The sequence below is a fragment of the Nyctereutes procyonoides genome, unplaced genomic scaffold, assembly GCF_905146905.1.
Source record: "Nyctereutes procyonoides isolate TBG_1078 unplaced genomic scaffold, NYPRO_anot_genome, whole genome shotgun sequence".
NCBI lineage: Eukaryota > Metazoa > Chordata > Mammalia > Carnivora > Canidae > Nyctereutes > Nyctereutes procyonoides.
The window spans coordinates 57,157,248-57,181,834 of NW_026575121.1; positions in this window are offsets into that span (position 1 = coordinate 57,157,248).

Consider the following 24,587-nt stretch of genomic DNA (forward strand, 5'->3'; position numbering starts at 1 on the left):
TTCAAATATATTGTAGCTCATTCCTATTTCCTCTAATACCACTAGGCGCACAGCGCAAGACAGATGGCCTTAATGCCCCACTATGCCAATATTCGAAATTCCCTGCCCAACTGTAACAATAACGTCCTTTCAAATTTTAATAACACCTGTCACCCAGGGGACTCATGACCCTCTCGAGTTTCATTACATGCAACATTTCCATTAGGTTGGTTGTCTGTTTTGTTATCCTCGGCCAGGGAGGAAGCACATTGGAGTATGCAAATTGGCTGATATTATGACTCGAATTAGTTAATTTAAAAAGAAGTCTATAATAATTGGGCCCACAATTCCCTACACATTGGTTCATCATATATCTAATTACTATACTAATTTTTACGGCACTGCACCTTGACGATTAATGTATTTAAAATTGAACTCTAAATGTGCTTTCCCTTCAAACATAAGCAAAATCAATATCTTCCTATGTATTCACACTGGTTATGAGACTTTTCTTGTCAGCTCTGTGTGTATTTATGGAGGACTGTGGACAGACTTTGAACTTACTCTTTCACTATTTCACAGAAACATTGTCCTTCCCCTCCATGGAATGTAATCTCCTTGGGTTTTAAAGCCAAAAGAAATGGAGCCACTTAGATGACTCATGTGGGGACAAGTTAATGGGATAGTGGATCTGTGGGTTCACAGAACACAAATATTAGTGCTGAAGGACACAGAGGACGATCTCATGTCCATGCCCACACTCCTTCTCTCAGGTGTGCCCTTCCTGTCCCTGTCACCACCTGCTGCCTATCTCCTCCAAAAACCCCAGGGCTCACTCTTTCTTATGCTCAAGATGGTCCCCACCTGGATAATGAGAATATTACTCATGGTTAGTATCTGTTTTGAGCAGAACAAACACCTATCTATATTCCACTGATGGGGCTAATTTTAAGTCCTCACAGCCTTAAATATTAATGTATGAGTCTGATTTATCTCAAAGGTATATAACCAACCAGTCACATCAATTATTTCACTGAAAGTGTAAAAAGTGACCTTGAGGCTTTGATTGATGGATTTTACACATGCAACTCAGTGAGTCGAGTACTGAATGGGTAGGGTTGTTGGCAGTCTGGACTGGATTTTTTTTCCTTAATAGTTTCACACTAATGGCAACAAAACAATAAAAACAATGAAAGGGGCAGGTAACATGTGCATTACCCATGCCAGGCATAGTGATGAGAACTTTCCATGGTAATCGAGGGGATCCTATGAAGTGGGTCCTATCCTATCCCCATTTTAGAGGTGAGCAGCCAAAGGCCAGAGAACTTAAGGATCTGACCCAAAGCATGTAGGCACCAGGTGGAGCCAGTGGCAACTCTTAACACCTTAAGAGTTGGCTACACCAACCATGGAAAAGACAGCAACCCAGGTGCCTGGGAGGACGGTATAGTTGGCAGAGCCAGTGGGAAATGAAATAAGGTGGATTTGGATGTCCAAATCCACGAACAATTCCACAGCAGTGACAATCACAGCTGTCCTCCTAAGGGTGTGACCCCTGTGCAACTGCATAGGTCTCAGCCCCATGAGCCAGCTCTGCTCAAAAGAATCAGCTTCCTTGGCTAGCAAAGGAAGTGCTGACTACAAATCCCCTTTCTGTTCAGTCATTCCATGATGTCTGCTTTCTTCACTCAGTCTCCATTTCTGTCAGTAGGAGAAAAGAAAGGTGTCTGTGTTTCCTGAATTAACTAGTTTCATTGACTAGTTATATATTCAGGTAAAATCTGGTTTCATGGTTGTATCATATCATGTATCCATCCCTGTGCAACCCCAAAGTTGACCTGGTTGACCTCTTCACTGCACACACATGCACACAGTCATGCACACATTTTTCCTCATATATACTGCCTGTGTCCAAATGAACCTGATGCTTCTCACCTCCCCTAAGTACGGAGAGTTTTGCACCTTTCTACAGATGATGAGACTCATGAGTCACCTATGGTGGATCATCTACAGGAGCTAACAAATCATTTATTCAGGAGCTTCCAATGTTTTACCTTTTTCAGAAACACTAGTGATGGAGAACTGATAGTTTTATGTTCACATTTATTTTTTAATCTTTGCCGATCAAGGAACTTCAGATTTATTCCTTTCTCATTTTGTATATTTTAAGACATGCAATCTATAATTTTTCTCATAAAAAACGTTTAGTTTATTTATATTGGATGGCAGTGTTTGTGCCTGACATCCAATTCAGATCTCACATCCAAGAACTTAAAAGTGACAATCGCTCCAGATTCTTCACTTTCCACTTCATTTCACGGAATCATGAATTCTCCATCTGTCCCCTGAACTAACATCACAGGACGCATCCTACCCGTATAATCCAAACACTTATTATCCAGCTTGATTGCTCTATAACATAATAAACATCACTTGCATTACAAAGACTATGATTTTCTGCTTAAATTTTTTAGATATCTTAATCTGTGTGCTAAATAGTCCTTAAAAATGCTTTATATCTTATTTTGCTAAAGTAAAAAAAAAAATCATTGAATATTTTACCAACCATTTCTTTGTGAACTGGTATGGTAAGAGTAAACTCTTCCCCATGTACACTTTTAATCCTCACACCTATGTGAATCTATTCCTCACATTCATTCTATACCCCAAATTTTACTTATGGAATGACAAAAGCAGTTAACTTTGGCTGATACACTTCAAGATAATCCAAATGCTCAACTTAGAATTAATTCCACAAAAGAAGGTATATGAACAGCAAACAAAACTCCCAAATGATTTGAACCTTTAGTTATTTTCATAATGAAAAGAAACAGGTGAAAGCTTATTTCATCTTGATAACATAAAGAACAAATTTTTGTGTAATACTGACAAAAGCTAATATATTTTGGAGCAACAGCACAGTCAGTTTCCAAGATGGCCTCCAATTGGTCTGCATAATGCCCTCTTCTCTTTTTCTGTCTCTCTCACTCACACACTCTCTCACACACTCTCTCACATACACTCTCACATACATACATCCTCTTCCCTCATACACTCTCACACACATTCTCATACATTCTCTTTCTCACATACTCTCACACTCTCACTCTCACACACACTCTCTTTCATACACTCTCATACATACACACATTCTCTCATACATGCACACACACTTTTCATTTAGTATGTGTTAATTATGATTCTCTTTAATATGATGAACTTTTAAAACATGAGGATTCTACATTCAGCTAGCTCATCACAGAATATAGTTAAATCCCATAATTAAATTCTGGTGGATTAAAAAATGCATATGACCAAATGATAAACACATTCTATATAGTGCTTTACAGCTTATAGTAACTTTTGTGAACGTTATCTCATTCACCTTTGTGACAACTCATTCAACTGGGACACTGTTATGGGCTAACTTGTGTCCCCCCGAAAAAAATTCATATGTTGAAGCCTAGTACCTCAGAATGTGATTGCATTTGAAGAGAGGGCCTTCAAAGAGGTCATTAAGGTAAAATGAGGTCATGTGGATGGGCCCAGTGCAATCTGACTGGTCTCCTTTGAAGAAAAAGAGATAGGGATCCAGGCACACAGAGGGAAAACCCTGTGAACACACAGGGAGAAGATGGTCGTCTGCATCTCAAGGAGAGAGGCCTCAAAGGGATATCCTGATTTCAGACTTCTGTCCTACAGTACACTAGAAAATTAACGTCTGTGGTTGAGGCCACCCCATCTGGGGCAGTCTGTTCCAGCAGCTTATACAAACACAGGCACTCCACTGAGGTGAAGTAATGAGGTCCATGTCTCCTTACCCAGCAGGCCTAGGACCTGAGCCCCAAACTTCTGACTCTGTACACAGGCCTTGGGGCACATAAGCATCTTGATATCTAGAGATAGAAGCTTATGGAGTATGTTTTACCTTTATTTTATGGACTTGATTTTATGCTAAAAGGTTCACCTTATAAGTCTTTCCAAATACAGTTTACCAAATCTGTTAGAGCCAAGCATAAAACCGTACTAACTTCTTTCTTCATAATGAAATGAATAAAGATTGAAAGTAAGGAGATGCAGCTGGTGCTTCAGTTATTTTGACTGTAGAGGTGGAAAAAATAATCCACTGTATTCATGTTTGAGGTTTTTGGAAAAAAATACGGGTAACATGAGTGTAACATCTTCTACTCTGCTCCTTACTTCTAGTCATCACTCCAATGCTGAGTTATAAAAAACAATCTATTTGGAACATTAAGAAGGTGGCAAGGTTATCAGATTATGTGGCGTGATGTCTGATACTTGCTCTCAATGTAGTGAGGGAGATTAAACAAGATTGGGAAAATGTTAATAATAGTTCAAATTAGGTGATAAGAACATGGAATTCATTCTACTATTGTGAATTATTTTATGTAAGTTTGACTTTTTTTTCTAACAGAAAAATAAAGGACAAACTCTCCAGAACTTGTCCATGGACTGCTGACTTTAACATTTGGCAAGCGTAATTATCGATTTCCTGATAGACACAAACACAGAGAAGGGGTTCAGGTCTTACTGTGTTTTACCCAGAGCTCAGTACTACTCTGAGTACTGAGGTAGTACTATAGTACTCAGTCGGTCAGTACTCACCTACTGAGTACTACTCAGTACTCACCTATTACCCAGTCTGTTTCATAAACTTTTCCCTCAACAATATGATTTTTTTTCTTGGAAGAATTGACAGGGAATTTACCACTTAGCTACAGCTCAGAGTCAGACAGTGAAGTGTGCTGAGTTTACTAGAAGCAAGACAGGCCAATGAGAAAACAAACTGTGTGGTGAAAGGATTTAAGAGCCAGGGTAGCTGAGCTGGCCAGAGAACAGGGCTCTGGGTAGAAGACACAGGGAAGCTGGGCAGCAGCATCAGGCCAAGGGCAGTTGTCTTTGACATGGCCCTAGGCCCAAGTATTGCTAGAGGCATGACACAGTGGAGAGAAAACCATTCAGCTGTGGTTGTACAGCCAGGTGGCATGGGAATTGATGTGAAATCCATCTCCAGATGACAAAACCCAAGGCTGGAGTTTAAGGGAACAAGTCCAGCTTCTAAAACGGAGAGTAGACTGGAGACACAAAGATGACAGTGCCATGACTTATGCTGTGCTGTCCCTATGCCATGGTTTGCAAATCTGATCACTCTCCTCTGTAAGCCCGCCCCCTTGCCTTTTGGACTCCATATTCTTCCTGCCTGTAGCCACATTCCTGCCCTGGACATATTCCAATTTTTGCTGTCCATCCCTCTTCTATCATGTTGCCTTGGGTAATCACCTTGTCTGATGCTTCTTGCTTCCACAGAAGGTTTACTAATGTCACTAAAACAGACAGAAGTGTCTTCTATATGGAGGACAGGACTAGTAAAATCAGGGTAAAAGAAGAGTGAAACTGAGGTCAGTTGGTCAGAGACAATATCCACATAGACTGCCAAAATAAAAGGGAGATATGGAGAGACACAGAGAGAGATGAACAGCAGAAACAGACATGGAGGATTCAACAGAAGCACAGGTTTTGACAGTCAGGAGTTCATTGTTAACTAGGAAAGTAGTCTTGGGACTTGAGGCAGAGATGACCTCTAACATTCATTTTGAGGTCGCTATGGAGTCTCAAGTCATAAGAAGGAAGCATCCCCTCTGCTTAGGAGGCCAGGAATGGGACAGACAACTCCATCTTACTTGACCTACAATTGAAGGAGAATGATGCCATTATTCTTCTAGCTCGGGGAAAGACAGTTCTCTTCCTATTGCCAGCTTGCCAAGAACATCTTGTCTCTCCTTCATTCGTGAATTTGTTTACCTATCACAAATATCTTACACAGCTAGTGTGTGCCAAGCACTACGGCTGCGACTGGGAATTGGATGCACTCTGCATCTTTGAGGAGTTTTCCATGGCGTGAGATGTACAAGAAGATACAATTTCTATGCAAAACAATTTATGGAGAAAGGACTGTATGCTGACTTAAGATAAACTGATAAGAAATCTGTGCACCAAAGTCATTCTCAGTTAAATTAGTGATCTATGCCATAATGGTGCTGAGTAATCAATGATACCGAAATGGAGTGAGTTCAATAATTAGCACACATTTACCTCACAAGTTTGCGGTTTGGTGATTTAGGCTAATCCTGGCTGGGTGTTTCTTCTGGCCTCAAGTTGCCTTGCTCACATCAGGAGTCAAATGTCTGTGGCTGATGGAGGATGGCTTCGGCTGGATTGACTCCTTTCTGCTCTGCATGTTCCTTGTCTTCCAGTGGGCAGTGGGCTAGCCTGGGCACATGCTCATGGTGGTGGTGGAAGTTAGAGAGACTCAACACACTGGTGGCTAAATGCCATCAGCCAAAGCAAGTCACGTGGCCAGTGGGAGAAGAAAGTGAAGGCACAGTACAGACGGTGGGAAATCAAGCCACTGAGATAATGAAGCTAACACACTGCACTGGGGTGCAGCAAACTGTCATCTTGGTTCTGTCACCAGCATCCAGCATGAAGAAAGGTATCCAATCATATTATCAATGAATATTTTAGGTATTTAAGTTTTAGAATATTCTTGGGGCACCTGAGTGGCTCAGACAGTTTAGCATCTGCCTTCAGCTCAAGTAATGATCTCAAGGTCCTGCAATTGAGCCCTACATCAGGCTCCCTGCTCAGGAGGGAGTCTGCTTTTCCCACTTGCTCCAACCCCCACCACCACCACTCATGTTCACTCACTTTTTCTCTCAAATAAGTAAATAATTTTTTAAAGTTAAAAAGAAGAATTAGAATAACCTTATTCTATTCTACATCAAAGAATTCTTATTCTTATTCTTCCTTAACGAATATTTAAGGTATTTAAGAAACATTAATGGTATTTAAGAATATCCCTAAGTAGATACAGACTTGGGGAGCTGGATGTTCATACTTTACTCAGAACAGCCTAGGATGTGTCATTTAAGCCACAATATCTCCGTGAGAGGTTCTGATAATCTGTTTTTTTTTGTTATTGTTTCTGTATGAGAGACAGACAGAGGGCTCATGCATGCACATGCATGTGCATGATGTGAGGGGGTGGGCCCTCAGAAGAGGGAGAGAGAATCTTCAGCAGGCTTCAAGGCCGACCCAGGGCTCCATCTCATGACCCTGAGATCATTTCCTGAGCTGATATCCAGAGTTGGATGCTTAACCAACTGCACCACCCAGGTGCCCCAATAATCTGTTGTTTTGTGCTGGCTTCTCCTTTGTCACACAGCCCTCCCCAACACTGGGCTCAGCCGCACATTGGATCATGGGGAACGAAGGGTTTCACTGTACAGGGGGCACAGGGATGTGGGCAGAAAGGGCCATGCCACAGCTTTCAAGACTCCAGCCTCTTCTTGTAGTGTCCTCAGATCACACAGGGACAGCGCTAAGACGCAGGTCCCTGCCAACCTGAGAGGGTTATACAAAACAACCACCACTTCTCTGTGACCCAGAAAAGAACACTGCCATGACAGCACGGACAAATGGGTGTTCTAGAATGCAAGGGGCCATTTATTGTCTGTAGATCTCATAATTAGCTCAAAGGAGACAGAACAAGAAGGCCTTGCTAAGGGTTCTTCAAAGCACCAGGTGAGTCCTTGGCTACTTAGGGAGAGGCTAATCCAATTCATCATCTGTGAAGAGAGAGCAAAGGTAATGGCCTGATCACCCCTAGAATCAAAACCACATCAGTGAAGGGAACAAACATTTCAGAGAGTTACAACTACTCAGTAGGTGTAATTACGTGTCTAAGCATCCTGACATATTTTGGATACTTGAAATAAATTTGGTTTATTTCAGACTTAATTATGCATTATAGATTTTGTGTGTGTATATGTGTATATAAACCTTAAAGTGTCTTACATAATGTATATTTATATCTTATACATAAATTTCACATACATGTACATATACACATGTATATTTACATACACACAAGACATATTTCATAATATCTATGAAAATTCAATCAAATTAACTAAGATTCTCAAAAAATATCTTCTTTGAACATATTTTATTTATTTATTCATGAGTAACACAGAGAGAGAGGCAGAGACATAGGCAGAAGGAAAAGCAGACTCCCCATGGGGATCCTGGTGCAGGACTTAACCCAGGACCCTGGGATCACCACCTGAGCCGAAGGCAGACACTCAACCACTGAGCTACCTAGGTGCCCCCCAAAATATCTTTTAATATTTGGATAAAATAAACTGAATTACCTAAAGGGAAACATACTCCCCCTCCATCTTTTTAACAGAGAAAAATCCTCCCATTGCCATTATGTCACTTCCTGAGTATATAGCATAGTGGTTAGCATCATACCATTTATCAGTGATGCACACTTTGGAGAATTATTCTATCTCTGTAATTTACAAAAGGGCAATATCAATTATAATTGCACACAAGTTTGTTGTGGGGATTAAGAATGTATAAAAAGCTTAGCACGGTTCCTGAAACACTGCACTGGACCACACTGGTGTAGTCAAGACTCTATCCCTAACTTGGTGATTCTGATGTTGAAATCCCCAACATTTAATTTAATTAAAATTCATAAAGGACCTACAGTGCACAGAATCCTAGCAGACTCTGTATGGATCTAACAAGGAAAGCACTATGTGGAGGTTGCCTTACTACATAGAGGAAAACAATATGTTATAATGAAACGACACACACACACACAAAACAAAAGTCAAGGGCACTAGAAAGATCTTTGAGCAGTGATGGCTGGAGAATGAGGTGGGCATCCAAGGGTGGTTGAACTTTGGGGTTCCTTGCAGGGAAAGGAGGGATTTTGAGTAGCGACAAAGGCAGAGAATGCAAACACTATTCATTTATTAAATCAATTGACATTTATGTTGTGCTACTGGGTGCCCAGCACCACAGGAGGAACTCAGAACACAATGGAAGATACACAGTTTGCTCTGGAGATGTGTTCAGTAGTAGATGGAGGGAGAGAGACATGGCAACAAGCCATTACAAGTTTGTGAGATGGGGGATCCCTGGGTGGCGCAGCAGTTTGGCGCCTGCCTTTGGCCCAGGGCGCAATCCTGGAGACCCGGGATCGAATCCCACGTCGGGCTCCCGGTGCATGGAGCCTGCTCCTCCCTCTGCCTGTGTCTCTGCCTCTCTCTCTCTGTGACTTTCATAAATAAATAAAAAAAAAATTAAAAAAAAAAGTTTGTGAGATGGTCCTAGGAAGGCAAGGTAGCTCAGATGACAGGAGGGTAGTAAGGAGGACAGAGGGGTTTCTGGAAGAGGTGACCCTTGGGCTCCACCAGGCAGGATAAAGTAGAATCAGAAAGGCAGGGGAAAGGGGGCATTTGCAGCAGAGACTGGAATATGCACATGGCTGGAGGCCTGAGGATAAAAATTAGAGGTATTCCAAGCTGTTGAGGACTGCTCACATGTAGAATGAGAAAGGGAGCTGATGGGACTTAAGACTGACAAGATAAGCAAGGGACACACAATTAAGGGCCATCTATGCTAAGGATTTAGACTTTTATCCTGTAGGAACAGGAAATGAAGAAAGGGTTTCAGATAAGAGAGAAAGCATTTGCACTTAGAAAGGCCACTTTGGCTGCAGTGTGGAAGCTAATTAGTAGGGTCAATTCTGAAGGTCGGGACAGCAGGGGTTCAGACCATGGGAAATGATGGCTTGACCTATTGACTGTCAGGGGAGAAGTTACAGATGTCTCTTGGGTTTTTCACATGCTGTTTGTATTAGTCAGTAGAATGAACCAAAGCTTCGGTAACAACACGTCTAACACTGCAGGGGCTCAACACAATGAGGTTTTACTTTATTTGGCACTCAGTGTGCAGTCTGAGGCCAGCAGAGTGACGCTCCACCAAACCGTGTCTTTTGTCCTGCAGCACGTCCTGGGAGAATTCTTCCTCTGGACCCCAGAAGAAGTATGTGAGTAAGGAGGGAAACCTCAGGACTAGGAATCTAAGGAGCCACAAAGCTGCTGTCCATGGTTTTCTGCCAGAACACGGTCACACCATCCCCTCGTGGGTGCAAGGAGGCCTGGAGAACATGGTGTTTCTTTGCATCAGGCTGGAAAAGAAACCAGTGTAGCACAGCATTGTCTGTGCCAACGTATCCTATTTTGAGATAGGAAACACTGGAAGAAAAACAAGTTTGAGGAATAAAGCAGAGTTCAGTGTTGAACCTACTGAGTTTGAGTGACCCATAGAACATTTTGGGTCTACAGATGGAGACATGGAACATTAATTCTAAGTGTCAGAGCTCAAAGGATGATTATGCATTGATGTTAGCCATTCCAGGAACAATCCGCTTTTGCTTGGTAGACAAAGCAGGTGCATGTGTGGGAGTGCACAGGGAGAGCACCCTGGGGGGAGGACCTCGGGGGAAATTAACATCTAAGGGAAGCGTAGAAACACAGGAGGCCACAAAAGGGAACGAGAAAGAGGCACCCAAGACCTATCCTATCGTCCCAGAAGCAGAACCATGGATTAGATGGCTGAAGGGGTAGCAGAATGCACTGTTCTTTAGTATTGCAGAGAAGTCAAGAAGTTAAAACAGAAAAGTCCACTGGCTACAGCAAGAGTGTCCATCAACATCCCTAGAGAGAACAGTGTTGGTTGCCTGTTGAGGCAATTTGCTAGATTTCAGTCAATGGGAGACAGGAAAATAGAGAGAGGGATAGAGCCAGTGAAAGTAGGTGTATCTTTCCAGTGCACCTGCTGTGTAGCTTGGGAAATGGGGAGGTTAAAGAGAACATTCTGTCATTTTTTCTGCATTTTTTTAAGGGAGAGACCTTAGTAATTTTAAATATTGATGTGCAAAGGGGGCTTGTTGAGAGAAAGTGCAAAGCAGGGTGTATAGGATAACTGATGGACCTAGCACTTTGAAGGGCTCAAGGAGAACAGATTCTGAAGGTGAAAGGATCAGTTTGGAGAAAAGCGAGGCCCTCTCCCCCTTGCACAGGGAGGTGCTTGCTGGAGGCCATGGCAGGTGCAGAGGCGCACACTTCTGGGGGGGCGTCGTGGCCGAGCCCTCTGGAGTCAGATACTTTTGCACAGATTGATAATCAGCTTCTCCAAGGGTTGATACCCGTTCTGTGTGGTTTTGCACAAGGGGAGTTCAGGATTTAAGGAGGAACGATCAGAGTCCAGACCACTCTTATCAATGACTTTCCCAAGGGCAGAAATAGGCTGCGTACCCGGCAGGAGAGGTCCACTGCTGGCTGACTCACCCAAGCAAGCTGGTTGTGAGATGTTCCTGGTGAGCACCTTGCTTATCAGGCACGTTTGACATTGTTATAAAATATTTTATTTGTGAGTAATCTCTACACCCAACGTGGGGCTCAAAATCACAACCCCAAGATATCATGCATGTTGGGTATTTTTAAGGTGAAGATTGGGTCAAAGGTTTTAAGTATGTTGTAATGTATATACTTTCAAAATTTGTGAGAATTTTTTTTTCAAGTTCTCTAAATGTTTTGCCGACTTTGGTATGGGTAGTAACAATGCCAGGAACAGTGGCAATGTGAGTTCTTGTGTCTCCATATTGTCGATCTGGGATGTGATTTTATATTAAACTTTTGTGGATTGTGATATCTCCTGTCTCATTGTTACTTTTATTTTGATTTTTTTTTGTACTATTAGTAAAGGTAAGCATCTTTCCATATATTATTCGGCCTTTTAGTTTCTTTTTTTATGTATTATTTGGACATGTCCTGCTTATGTATAGGGTTGTTTATAATCTTTTTGTCAATTCTTAAGTTCCTTTAAATAAAAAAAAATTGCTATTTCCTCTCCTATGAGTGGCCTACAATTTTTAAGTATACTTTTAAAATTCTCCCCAACACATACTGCATATTTCTTGCTAAATTTAACCTCCTTTCTGGGAGGACATTATTGTAAATTATATTTTCATTTCAATGAAAGATAAAAATATTAAACAGTGTTTTTGTCTGGGTATATTAATGAAGCCAACCACTTTCTGACCTGTGTTTAATAGTTTTTATTGTATTTATCATATTCGTATATAATAGCTGGTGTTTTTTCATTTAATTCCGTGGTGTTTAAGTATAGAGTTATACATAACACCTGTAAATGATCACTTCACCCCCTCCTTACTAGTTTCATATATTTTTAAAAGATTTTATTTATTTATTCAGAGAGAGAGAGGCGAGACATAGGGAAAAGCAGGCTCCCTGCAGGAAGCCCAATGTGGGACTCGATCCCAAGACCCAAGGGTCACTCCCTGGGCCAAAGGTAGATGCTCAACCACTGAGCCACCCTGGTGTCCCTAGTTTCACATTTTTTTCCACTCTTGTGTCCGTCTGGTTTGACTAGTAACTCCTGAGATGAGGAAGTGATGCCAGCAGATGCTTTCCTGCCCTGCCCTGATCAGCCAGGATTGCTCTCAGCTCTTCTCCATTAAGCAGGAGGCAGGTTTTGACTTCATGTGTGTTCTCACCCAGAAAGGAGTGTTTACTTCTTCCTATTTGATAAAAGTGGTTTTCTTTAATCAGGCATAGTGTTGGAATTTTTCTTATGTCACTTTTGCATCAACAGAAATGACAAACCAGTGTTTTCATTGTGATGTATATTAATTTCTTACCAAGGACTTTACTACAATTGCATTCCTGAATAAATCTTTGTGTGGGGTCATTCTTTTCATGTGTGTTGGAGTCTATTTACTCTGCGAGGTATTCACACGTTGCTGTGTTTTCTTCTCTATGAGCTGAAGCTTCCTTCTGACTCACTCATCCCTTCCGATGCCAGCAACTTCCTGGAGGGAATCATAATGGCCTCTCTCTGTGTTTTTCCCTGGCCTTTCAAATCTACAATGAGACACTCTTACTGGCGGGCTCAAAACTCTGAACTCTTACGGGAAAGGGCATACTGAGAACTGTGTCTCCCTGATTCTCCTGGACAATGGAGATAAGACTAGAATGTATGGGTGGTTTGGCTGGAGTAGTTAAGAGACATCATTACAGTTATTGCCAAAGAATTGACTTTCAGGTCTCTTCTGTTTTACTTCTTTTTTAATTTTAAATTCCCAACTCATCGCTTTTTTTGAAAAATATATCATTAGTTCTTTTCTTCTCCTTTGCTTTGTTTTGACATGCAAATCTCAGGAAATGCCTTATTTGTTTTAATCCATTCCTTTATTTTTAAAATTTATTTTATTGTTGTGTTCATTTAATTACTTAATTAATTTTTTAGAAAGTAGACTCCACACCCAACGTGGGGCTTTAACACAGGACCCTGAGATCAAGAGTCTCTGTGCTCTACCAACAGGTGCCCCTTTAATCCATTCCCACTGATTTTTTTTTCATTCCTATTGATTTAATCCATTATTTAATGACATCAATGAATTTTATCTGAGTCAGTGAATTTTATCTGAGGACTGCTATATCTACATCTTAAATTTCTGTTACTTAGTGAAATACATATGTCTTCTCCTGAAAAGACCATGCGTCCTTCAAATTTCAGTGAAGTCAAGCCAGAGCCTCTAAAAGGGATGAACGTAAACATTTCCAGCCTGTGCCAGGAGTGTGTGTTGATACTTTTTTTTTTTTAATTTGGGCACGCATACAAAATACAGTGTAAACTTTATGTCTTTTCATTTGATAATGACACTCCTAATTTATCCTAAGGAGACATTTAGAAATACACAGACAGCTTTATATAAGAAGTATGTTGGGGTCTCTGGGTGACTCAGTTGGTTAAACACCGACTCTTGGTTTTGACTCAGGCCATGAGCTCAGGGTTGCAAGATCAAGCCCTGTGTTAGGCTCCATGAACAGTATGGAATATGCTTGAGATTCTCTCTCTCTCTCTCTCTTTTTCTTTTTCTCCCTCTGCCCCTCTCTCCCTCAATAGATAAGTAAAATTTATTCATTTAAAAAATAAATATATTTTTAAAATAAGACTATCAATCTCAGTTCTATTTACAAAATTTAAAAGCAGCAAAAAAATGTCAAACATTGGAACCATGCTTAAATATAAGCTGTGATACATCCATATAATGGAACATTCTGCAGATGGTTTTTTTTTTTAATTTAAAAAAAATTCTAAGGCACTAAAAGTTATCTTCTTGAAAATAAAGATTCAGGAAAATTATTAGATTTTAAAGTGGAAAAAGAGTTTACATCTCTTAAGAATAGTATGTCTCCAATTTTGTAATACAACTATTTCACAAATACATGTCAACATGTTTATAACAATCATTTATGGATGTCAGAGATATAAATACATTATATTTTAAATATTTTTCTCAATTTCTTCATGTAATTCATTCACTGTTTTTATAGTAGTAGAAAAAAATAAACATTTTTCAAAACAGGTAGGAAATTAATAAGTCCAGTTTTGTAAGCAGCCTGGACATATAACTCACCAAATAAAAATGTTTGGAAAGCAGCCTGGTGCTGCTTTTTTTCTAGAACATGCTATCTGTAAATCTTCTGGGTCTCCTGCAGTGATCAAATCTTTCACTTTCAAAATTATTCCTCAGCATGTACATTTAATTGTTAGTTGAAGTGATATACCAAGTAAATAGATTTTAACTGAAGTACTCTCAACTAAACAGGAGATATCTGGTCTTGTGTTTTATAAGATGGAAAGCAGATGTGTATGTTTGGGAGCAGGAGAGAAGAATCTCCCATTTCTTCCTTTTATTAATGGGACGAGTCTCTAAAATAGTTTTGGATATTATTCCCATACCTGAATGACTGATAGGCAAGGTTAGAACCATGGGCCACATTTCATAAGAGATATTCATCAGATAGAAAACTGTGAGACAACTGCATGGTAGCATTCTTGATTTTTCCAGGCTCAGTCTTAAGTTTTTAAACATTTTATTGTGGAAATTAAAAAAAAACAAAACAAAAACAAACCAACAATAGAAAAGGAGTTAATGTTGTCTAAAACTGTTCTCATGAATATTATTCACAACTTACATGGAAGAATTCAGAGTTTCTATAGGACATGAGTCAGAGAGTGGATGAGCTTTCTTAGATCTATTGTAGCAAGTCATTCTAAGTAGAAAGAGCAAGACAAAAAAAAAAAAAGGTGTGTGTGTGTTTGAATTCCCCTGGAAATTACTGACATTTGAAAACTATTTCTGTAAATTAAAACTAGACTACATGAGGCAAGATGGTGGAGGAGTAGGGTCGCCAAGTCACCTGTCTCCATCAACTTCCCTAAATAACTTTCAAATCATCCTGAAAACCTACGAATTTGGCCTGAGATTTAAAGAGAAAACAGCTGGAACACTACAGAGAGGAGTTTGTGCTTCTAACAAGGTAAGAAGATGGGAAAATAAATAAATAAATAAATAAATAAATAAATAAATAAATAAATAAATCCAGTGCGGGAGGGGCCCCGCAAGGAGCCAGGCTAAGGTCGGGCGGCAAGAGCCCCAGGACAGGAAAGCTCAGTCCTGGAGAAGCAGGACTTTAACAATCTTCTCAATGGAAAGGCCCTCGCAGGGAACTCAGGCAAAACCACTGGAGGGGCAGTGGAGCCTCCAGGTTCTCGGCGTCACTAACAGAGGAGGGGCCTCCAGGGGAGAGCCCACCACACACCGCAGGCCCAGTGCGGTGAAGGGCTGGAGCGCGACCGGCAGGGCCTCGGGAGCAGCTCAGGCGGAGGCTCCAGGCAGAGGGGACTGCGCAGCCCCGGGAGTGCAATTACAGTGGCGCAGGCCCAGGATCCCAGGGCGCTGGGGGACACAGCCCAGGATCCTGGGCTCCCCCCAGGACAGGTGGAGGTGGGGAGGACACAGGACAGCGAGGATGCTCCTGCTGCCAGGCTCCCCCGAGCTGTGCATATCAATGCCCCCGGCCCCTGGAGCATCCAGGCCAGTGCGGACTGGGAGCTGTGGTAGTTACTGCAGGAGCTGACTCCAGGGCTGGGCACCTGGCCGCTGCCACTGCTGCTGTTCCTCCTGGTGTCACCTTGTGCCTGGGAGGATCAGAGCTGCCAGGGGCCTCACAGGATAAACAGCTCCCACTGAGCCGTGCACCTGGCAGGGGATGGGGCAGCTTCCCCAGGTGCACACACCTGAGAATCAGCTCAGCAGGCCCCTCCCCCAGAAGACCAGCTGGAAGAACAGGGGAAGAGCAAGTTCTTGACCGAGCAGTGCTAGAAAGTTCCAGGGGAAGTCGAGGGATTTATATTATATAGAACCAGAGGATAACCATCCTTGTTTTTGTTTTTATTGTTGTTCTTTGTGTTTTTGTTTGTTTTTCCTTTTTTTCTCTTTTTTTTCCTTCCTTTTTCCAATACAACTTGTTTTTAGCCACTCTGCACTGAGCAAAATAACTAGAAAGAAGAACTCACCACAAAAGAAAGAATCAGAACCAGTACTCTCTCCCACAGAGTTACAGAATTTCAATGTCATAAAGCCAATTCAGAAGCACAATTATAAAGCTACTGGTGGCTCTGGGAAAAAAGCATAAAGGATTCAAGAGACTTCATGACTGCAGAATTTAGATCTAATCAGGCCAAAATTAAAAATCAATTAAATGAGATGCAATCCAAACTGGAGGCCCTAACAACGAGGGTTAATGAGGTAGAAGAACGAGTGAGTGACATAGAAGACAAGTTGACAGCAAGGAAGGAAGCTGAGGAAAAAGGAGAAAAACAATTAAAAGACCCTGAGGATAGGTTAAGGGAAATAAATGACAGCCTCAGAAGGAAAAATTTACATTAAGTGGGATTCTAGAATGCGCCGAAAGGGACAGAGGACCAGAAAGTGTATTTGAACAAATCATAGCTGAGAACTTCCCTAACTTGGGGAGGGAAACAGGCTTTCAGATCCAGGAGATAGAGAGATCCCCCCCTAAAATCAATAAAAACCGTTCAACACCTCAACATTTAATAGTGAAACTTGCAAATTCCAAAGATAAAGACAAAATCCTTAAAGCAGCAAGAGACAAGAGATCCCTAACTTATATGGGGAGAAGTATTAGATTAACAGCAGACCTCTCCACAGAGACCTGGCAGGCCAGAAAGGGCCGGCAGGATATATTCAGGGTCCTAAATGAGAAGAGCATGCAGTCAAGGATACTGTATCCAGCAAGGCTCTCATTCAGATTAGAAGGAGAGATAAAGAGCTTCCAAGATAGGCAGAAACTGAAAGAATATGTGGCCACCAAACCAGCTCTGCAAGAAATATTAAGGGGGACTCTGTAAGTCCAAAGAAATGATCCACAAAAACAGGTACTGAATAGGTATTATGATAACACTAAATTCATATCTTTCATAGTAACTCTGAATGTGAAGGGGCTTAATGATCCCATCATAGATGCAGGGTTTCAGACTGGATAAAAAAGCCAGACACAACTATTTGCTGTCTACAAGAGACTCATTTACCATCCAAATGGTCCTCAAAAGAAAGCAAGGGTAGCAGTCCTCGTATCAGATAAATTAAAGTTTACCCCAAAGACTGTAGTACGAGATGAAGATGGGCACTATATCATACTTAAAGGATCTATCCAACAAGAGGACCTGACAATCATGAATATTTATGCCCCTAATGTGGGAGCTGCCAAGTACATCAATCAATTAATAACCAAAGTTAAGACATACTTAGATAATAATACACTTATACTGGGAAGACTTAAACACGGTGCTTTCTGTAAATGACAGATCTTCTAAGCACAACATCTCCAAAGAAACAAGAGCTTTAAATGATACACTGGACCAGATGGATTTCACAGATATTTACAGAACTTTACATCCAAATGCAACTGAATACATATTCTTCTCAAGTGCACATAGAACTTTTCCCAAAATAGACCACATACTGGGTCATAAATTAGGTCTTAACGGATACCAAAAGACTGGGATTGTCCCCTGCATATTTTCAGACCATAATGCTTTGAAACTAGAACTCGATCACAGGAAGAAATTTGGAAGAAATTCAAACACGTGGAGGTTAAAGACTATCCTGCTAAAAGATGAAAGGGTCAACCAGGAAATTAGAGAAGAATTAAAAAGATTCATGGAAACAAATGAGAATGAAGATACAACCATTTAAAATCATTGGGATACAGCAAAAGCAGTCCTGAGAGGGAAATACATCACAATACAAGCATCCCTCAAAAAACTGAAAAAAAACTAAAATACAAAAGCTAACCTTACACCTAAAGGAACCGGAGAAAGAACAGCAAATAAAACCTACACCCAGTAGAAGAAGAGAGTTAATAAAGTTTTGAGCAGAACTCAATGAAATCGAGACCAGAACTGTGGAACAGATCAACAAAACCAGGAGTTGGTTCTTAGAAAGAATTAATAAGATAGATAAACCATTAGCCAGCCTTATTAAAAAGAAAAAAGACTCAAATTAATAAAATCATGAATGAAAAAGGAGAGATCACCACCAATACCAAGGAAATACAAACGATTTTAAAAACATATTATGAGCAGCTATACACCAATAAATTAGATAATCTTAGAAGAATTGGTCGCATTTCTGGAAAACCACAAACTACCAAAACTGGAACAGGAAGAAATAGAAAACCTGAACAGGCCAATAACCAGGGAGGAAATTGAAGCAGTCCTCAAAAACCTAAGACACAAAAGTCTGGGGCCAGATGGCTTCCCAGGGGAATTCTATCAAATGTTTAAAGAAGAAACAATACCTATTCTACTAAAGCTATTCTGCAAGAAATGAAGGGATGGAGTACTTCCAAACTCATTCTATGAGGCCAGCATCACCTTAATTCCAAAACCAGACAAAGACCCCACCAAAAAGGAGAATTATAGACCAATATCCCTGATAAACACAGATGCAAAAATTCTCAACAAGATACTAGCCAATAAGATCCAACAATACATTAAGAAGATTATTCACCATGACCAAGTGGGATTTATCCCCGGGATGCAAGGCTGGTTCAACACTCATAAAGCAATCAACGTGATAGGTCATATCAACAAGAGAAAAACAAGAACCATATGATCCTCTCAATAGATGCAGAGAAAGCATTTGACAAAATACAGCATCCACTCCTGATCAAAACTCTTCAGAGTGTAGGGATAGAGGGAACATTCCTCAGCATCTTAAAAGCCATCTACGAAAAGCCCACAGCAAATATTCTCAATGGGGAAAACCCTGGGAGCCTTTCTCCTAAGATCAGGAACACGACAGGGATGTCCATTCTCACCACTGCTATTCAACATAGTACTAGAAGTCCTAGCCTCAGCAATCAGGCATCAAAAAAGGAAAAAAAAAAAGCATTCAAATTGTCAAAGAAGAAGTCAAACTCTCCCTCTTTGCAGATAACATGATACTGTACATAGAAAACCCAAAAGACTCCACCCCAAGATTGCTAGAACTCTTACAGCAATTTGGTAGCGTGGCAGGATACAAAATCAATGCCCAGAAGTCAGTGGCATTTCTATACACTAACAATGAGACTGAATAAAGAGAAATTCAGGAGTCAATCCCATTTACAATTGCACCCAAAAGCATTAGATACCTAGGAATAAACCTAACCAAAGAGGTAAAGGATCTATGTCTTAAAAACCACAGAACACTTCTGAAAGAAATTGAGGAAGACACAAAGAGATGGAAAAATAGTCCATGCTCATGGATTGGAAGAATTAACATTGTGAAAATGTCAATGTTACCCAGGGCAATTTATATATTAAATGCAATCCCTATCAAAATGCCATGGACTTTCTTCAGAGAGTTGGAACAAATAATCTTAAGGTTTGTGTGGAATCAGAAAAGACCCTGAATAGCCAGGGGAATATTAAAAAAGAAAACCATATCTGGGGGCATCACAATGCCAGATTTCAGGCTGTACTACAAAGTTGTGATCATCAAGACAGTGTGGTACTGGCACAAAAACAGACACATAGATCAATGGAACAGAATAGAGAACCCAGAAATGGGCCCTCAACTCTATGTCAATATTCGACAAAGCAGGAAAGACTATTCACTGGAAAAATGACAGTCTCTTCAATACATGGTGCTGGGAAAATTGGACAGCCACGTGCAGACGAATGAAACTAGACCACTCTCTTGCACCATACACAAAGATAAACTCAAAATGGATGAAAGATCTAAATGTGAGACAAAATTCCATCAAAATCCTAGAGAAGAACACAGGCAACACCTTTTTTGAACTTGGCCACAGCAACCTCTTGCAAGATACATCTATGAAGGCAGGAGAAACAAAAGCCAAAATGAATTATTGGGACTTAATCAAGATAAAAAGCTTCTGCACAGCAAAGAAACAGTCAACAAAACTAAACGACAACCTACAGAATGGGAGAAGATATTTGCAAATGATGTATCAGATAAAGGGCTAGTATCCAAGATCTACAAAGAACTTATTAAACTCAACACCAAAGAAACAAACAATCCAATCATGAAATGGGCAAAAGACATGAACAGAAATCTCACAGAGGAAGACATAGACATGGCCAACACACACATGAGAAAATGCTCCGCTCACTTGCCATCAGGGAAATACAAATCAAAACCACAATGAGATGTCACCTCATGCTAGTAAGTATGGTGAAAATTAACAAGACAGGAAACCACAAATGTTGGAGAGGATGTCGAGAAAGGGGAACCCTCTTGCACTGTTGGTGGGAATGTGAACTGGTGCAGCCACTCTGGAGAACTGTGTGGAGGTTCCTCAAAGAGTTAAAAATAGATTTGCCCTATGACCCAGCAATTGCACTTCTGGGGATTTACCCCAAAGATACAGATGCAGTGAAATGCCGGGACACCTGCACCCCAATTTTTATAGCAGCAATGTCCACAATAGCCAAACTGGAAGGAGGGAGCCTCGGTGTCCATTGAAAAATGAATGGATAAAGAAGATGTGGTCTATGTATACAGTGGAGTATTCCTCAGCCATCAGAAACGACGAATACCCACCATTTGCTTCAACGTGGATGGAACTGGAGGGTATTATGCTGAGTGAAGGAAGTCAATTGGAGAAGGACAAACATTATATGGTCTCATTCATTTGGGGAATATAAAAAATAGTGAAAGGGAATAAAGGGGAAAAGAGAGAAAATGAGTGGGAAATATCAGTGAGGGAGACAGGACATAAGAGGCACCTAACTCTGGGAAACAAACAAGGGGTAATGGAAGGGGAGGTGGGTAGGGGGTTGAGATGACTGGGTGATGGGCACTGAGCGGGGCACTTGATGGGATGAGCACTGGATGATATGCTAGATGTTGGCAAATTGAACTCCAATAAAAAAAAGAACTAGAATACATGAAAGAAATTTATCTTTCTCATCACTGAGAAAAGTAGGTGTGTGCCTATAACCGCATGAGAATGGGTGCCTTCTTTTTGTCCTGGTTATAACACAAATTTTAACATTCTTCTTTCTGTCTTTATTATTCCTTTCCTCCACTGAGATGTTTATTCCATGAAGGCAGCTGGTCTGCTTCTTATGAGGACTTGTGTACTCATTACGTATCTTACATTTCTATTTGATGAAAGAAGAAATGAATGATCATGTCTCAGAGTCAGTGACATTTAAAATCTGTTCAGATGATCACGTGTATAACTAGGTTATTTTAATCTTTTCAATGGAAAAGTAATTTCAATAACAAGGAAAAGAAAACTGGGTTTCAAGTATATGATTGGGACAAAATAAACTTCGTTTCTGCCACAACAAAAACAGCCAATGTAAGGCAAAAGAGCTTATATCTATCTGTAAGTGGAATTATAAAGTTCTAGGGGAGAAAGACTTCTGATCCAGAAACAGCTTATTAGACCACTGTGAACTTTCCGAATGTGTTTTAAGAGCGATGATGATGGAGACAGAGGAAATGGGCCATTATATTTATTATTCCTACTTTGAAACATAGAGTCTAAACTTCTCTAATAGTGACTTTTGTTTCTTTTTATGAAACAAGCCCTAGAGCATAACAGTGAAATCATTGCTTCTAAATAAGTCTAAAGGCGTTTTCAAAACTACCTGGTTAGAAGGCTAAGCCACACATCCTCAGAAGCACTCCATCTTGAGATTTGTTTCATCAATGACTCTTGGATTCTAATAAAATTCCTGCAGTGTCTTTCAATTTCAAATAATTATTGGGAGTCAGTTTGGAGCATTATTTAAGAATGCAGTCTTGGTGCTGGACAACCAAGCTGTGTGACTTGGGGCAAGTTACCATCATCAGGTTCTATTTTAAAGTGCGAATTAATAACCGTGGCACCAACGTGAAGATTAAATGTTGGAAATTCGTAGGTACAACTGGAACAGTCTACATAACAAGGTTGCTGTTTCTTCACTGCTCTTATGATATTACCATGATTATTATCTGATGCTCTAGGGAGCTGCCACTCACCTTGAGAGCTGCCTAGATGATCAAGGAGCACATGCGCTGAGTAACATCCATGGCCTTTCTTTTGCATTTATTTTCAGAGTTTCCCTTGTCATTTCTGGTTCCCTCTCTTTCACCCCAGGAAGTTCCCAGACGGGCACCTGCTCACTGACCTTGCCTGTTCCACCAGGAAGGATCATGGCAGCAGGACACACAGTGAAGGAATTCAGTAAGTCCTTTCCACCCAACATGTATTTCAAGAAGGAAGAGCTAAGAAAAGCAGGGCTATTACAGTGAAAATCAAAGTTTTCAATAGTGGGTAGATAGATGGCAATGTAATCCAACCTGAGCTTATCTACGTTAAAGATCATTTTGTAGAATCCTGCATTAATCATAATACTAGTTTACATAGTTGCACCAGGCATGGTCTAATTATTGCATCTATTAATTTATTTGTTCTCCTCACAAACTTACAAGGCAGTTGCTATCATTATGCCTATTTTATGGATAGGCAAACTGAGGCTCAGTGTAAGCTCCTTGCACCAGAACACTCTGATTTCAAGTGGCAGAGCTGTGGAACCATAGCGCATGCCCATGGTCAATCTCTGCAGCTCAAGCCATGCATTCACATACATGTGCATTACACATGTTAACCCAGGAGACTCATCTGCTTGAGGGACCTCAGATGTATCATGACACTTACTGGACTCTTGTGCTACCTTCCTTTTCTTCTGAAAGTAGGAAATCTTGTGCAGTGGCTTTCCTATATACCCTATGGTTTATTCTAAATTTTTTTTAAATTTTTATTTTATTATTTATGATAGTCACAGAGAGAGAGAGAGAGGCAGAGACACAGGCAGAGGGAGAAGCAGGCTCCATGCACCGGGAGCCTGATGTGGGATTCGATCCCGGGTCTCCAGGATCGTGCCCTGGGCCAAAGGCAGGCGCCAAACCGCTGCGCCACCCAGGGATCCCGGTTTATTCTAAATAGTATCCGTTGTTTGATATATCCTGACAGCTTCATGACTAGTAGTTTAACCTATTTCCCAGTTTAAACATTAATAGTGGTCTGAAGTATTTCTCAGTGTATCATGCTTAGGGCAGGCTGCGTCCAGACCTTTTCTCTGACAAGGAGAGCAGGCCTGAGGATGCAGTAGGAACTGAAATATGGAAGTATCTGGGTTGTAGAAATGCATCAGGGAATATCCATGGAGTGCTGCTGGGCCTTCTGTCACCTTGCCCCATAACTTCAGCTGTGGCTGTTGAAAAGGCATCAAATCTTGCAAATCTCAGGTCACCCTGGCATTTTAAGTTATAAAGAATTAGGGGACTTCCCCTGTCTGTGGCCTCCAGGTGCTACCTTGCATCAGGTAAGAATTCATGAGGGGAGAAGGTGAGACAGGATGCTCACGCACAGCCCCATGTGTCCAGGTATGCACCATGTGGTAACCAGTCTGATAATCACTAAGTGCAAGTAACCAGAGCCACGTTAGATGTTTTTACTGTTCTTGAAATCAGAGGCAGTTTGATGGTCATTTCTACTTATTTCTGCTCTGAATAGAATATAATTAAGAGTTCTGAAACCAAAAACACACATGATTATACATTATTGGTGATCTCTTTAAAATATTACTCTACATTTGTTTTCATCTTCAAGTGAAACAAATTGCAAATTCCTAGAATGCTTTTTATATATTAAGGTACAATAAGGGGCTCTATCATTGTGAAATGAACATCAGAGTGATTGGGTCACCAAAGGTTTCTACATTATTCCACATTAAACATGAAATGATCAGTAAAAGTAAGACTAAGGTGACTATGAGTGCATTTATCAGAGAGAAGAAGCCCGGCTACTCCAGCAAGTTAATTATTTCTCTGAAGAGTCGTTACATTTTGGGGGAAAAAAAATGGGTAAGTCCAAGCACGTAACTGTACGAATTCTTTTTTGAAACTTATTTTTTGTGGCTGATGACTAAAGCCTATGGCCCTTCCTTGTTCCTCACAAAACTGTTTCAATTGCTTGATTGCACACTTAGCAAGTTCCTAAAGAAAAAAGTCACCGAAGGTCCCCTCTCTATAGCAAGCTCCATCTCCACAGGCGTCGGTCCAAGGCTGCTCAGAAACATTCATTGCTGATTTTCTGGGTCCATTTCTTTCACTAAACCATTAGCTAGTGCGTGGCAGGGAAACAAGACTCGGCAGTCTCCTGGTTTTGAATAATCACAAGTCCAGAGCAGAGAAATGATCTGTCAATAGAGTGACTCCCAGCAGATGCAGCTCTGCTGTGCAGACCTGCCCATTGGATGCCACT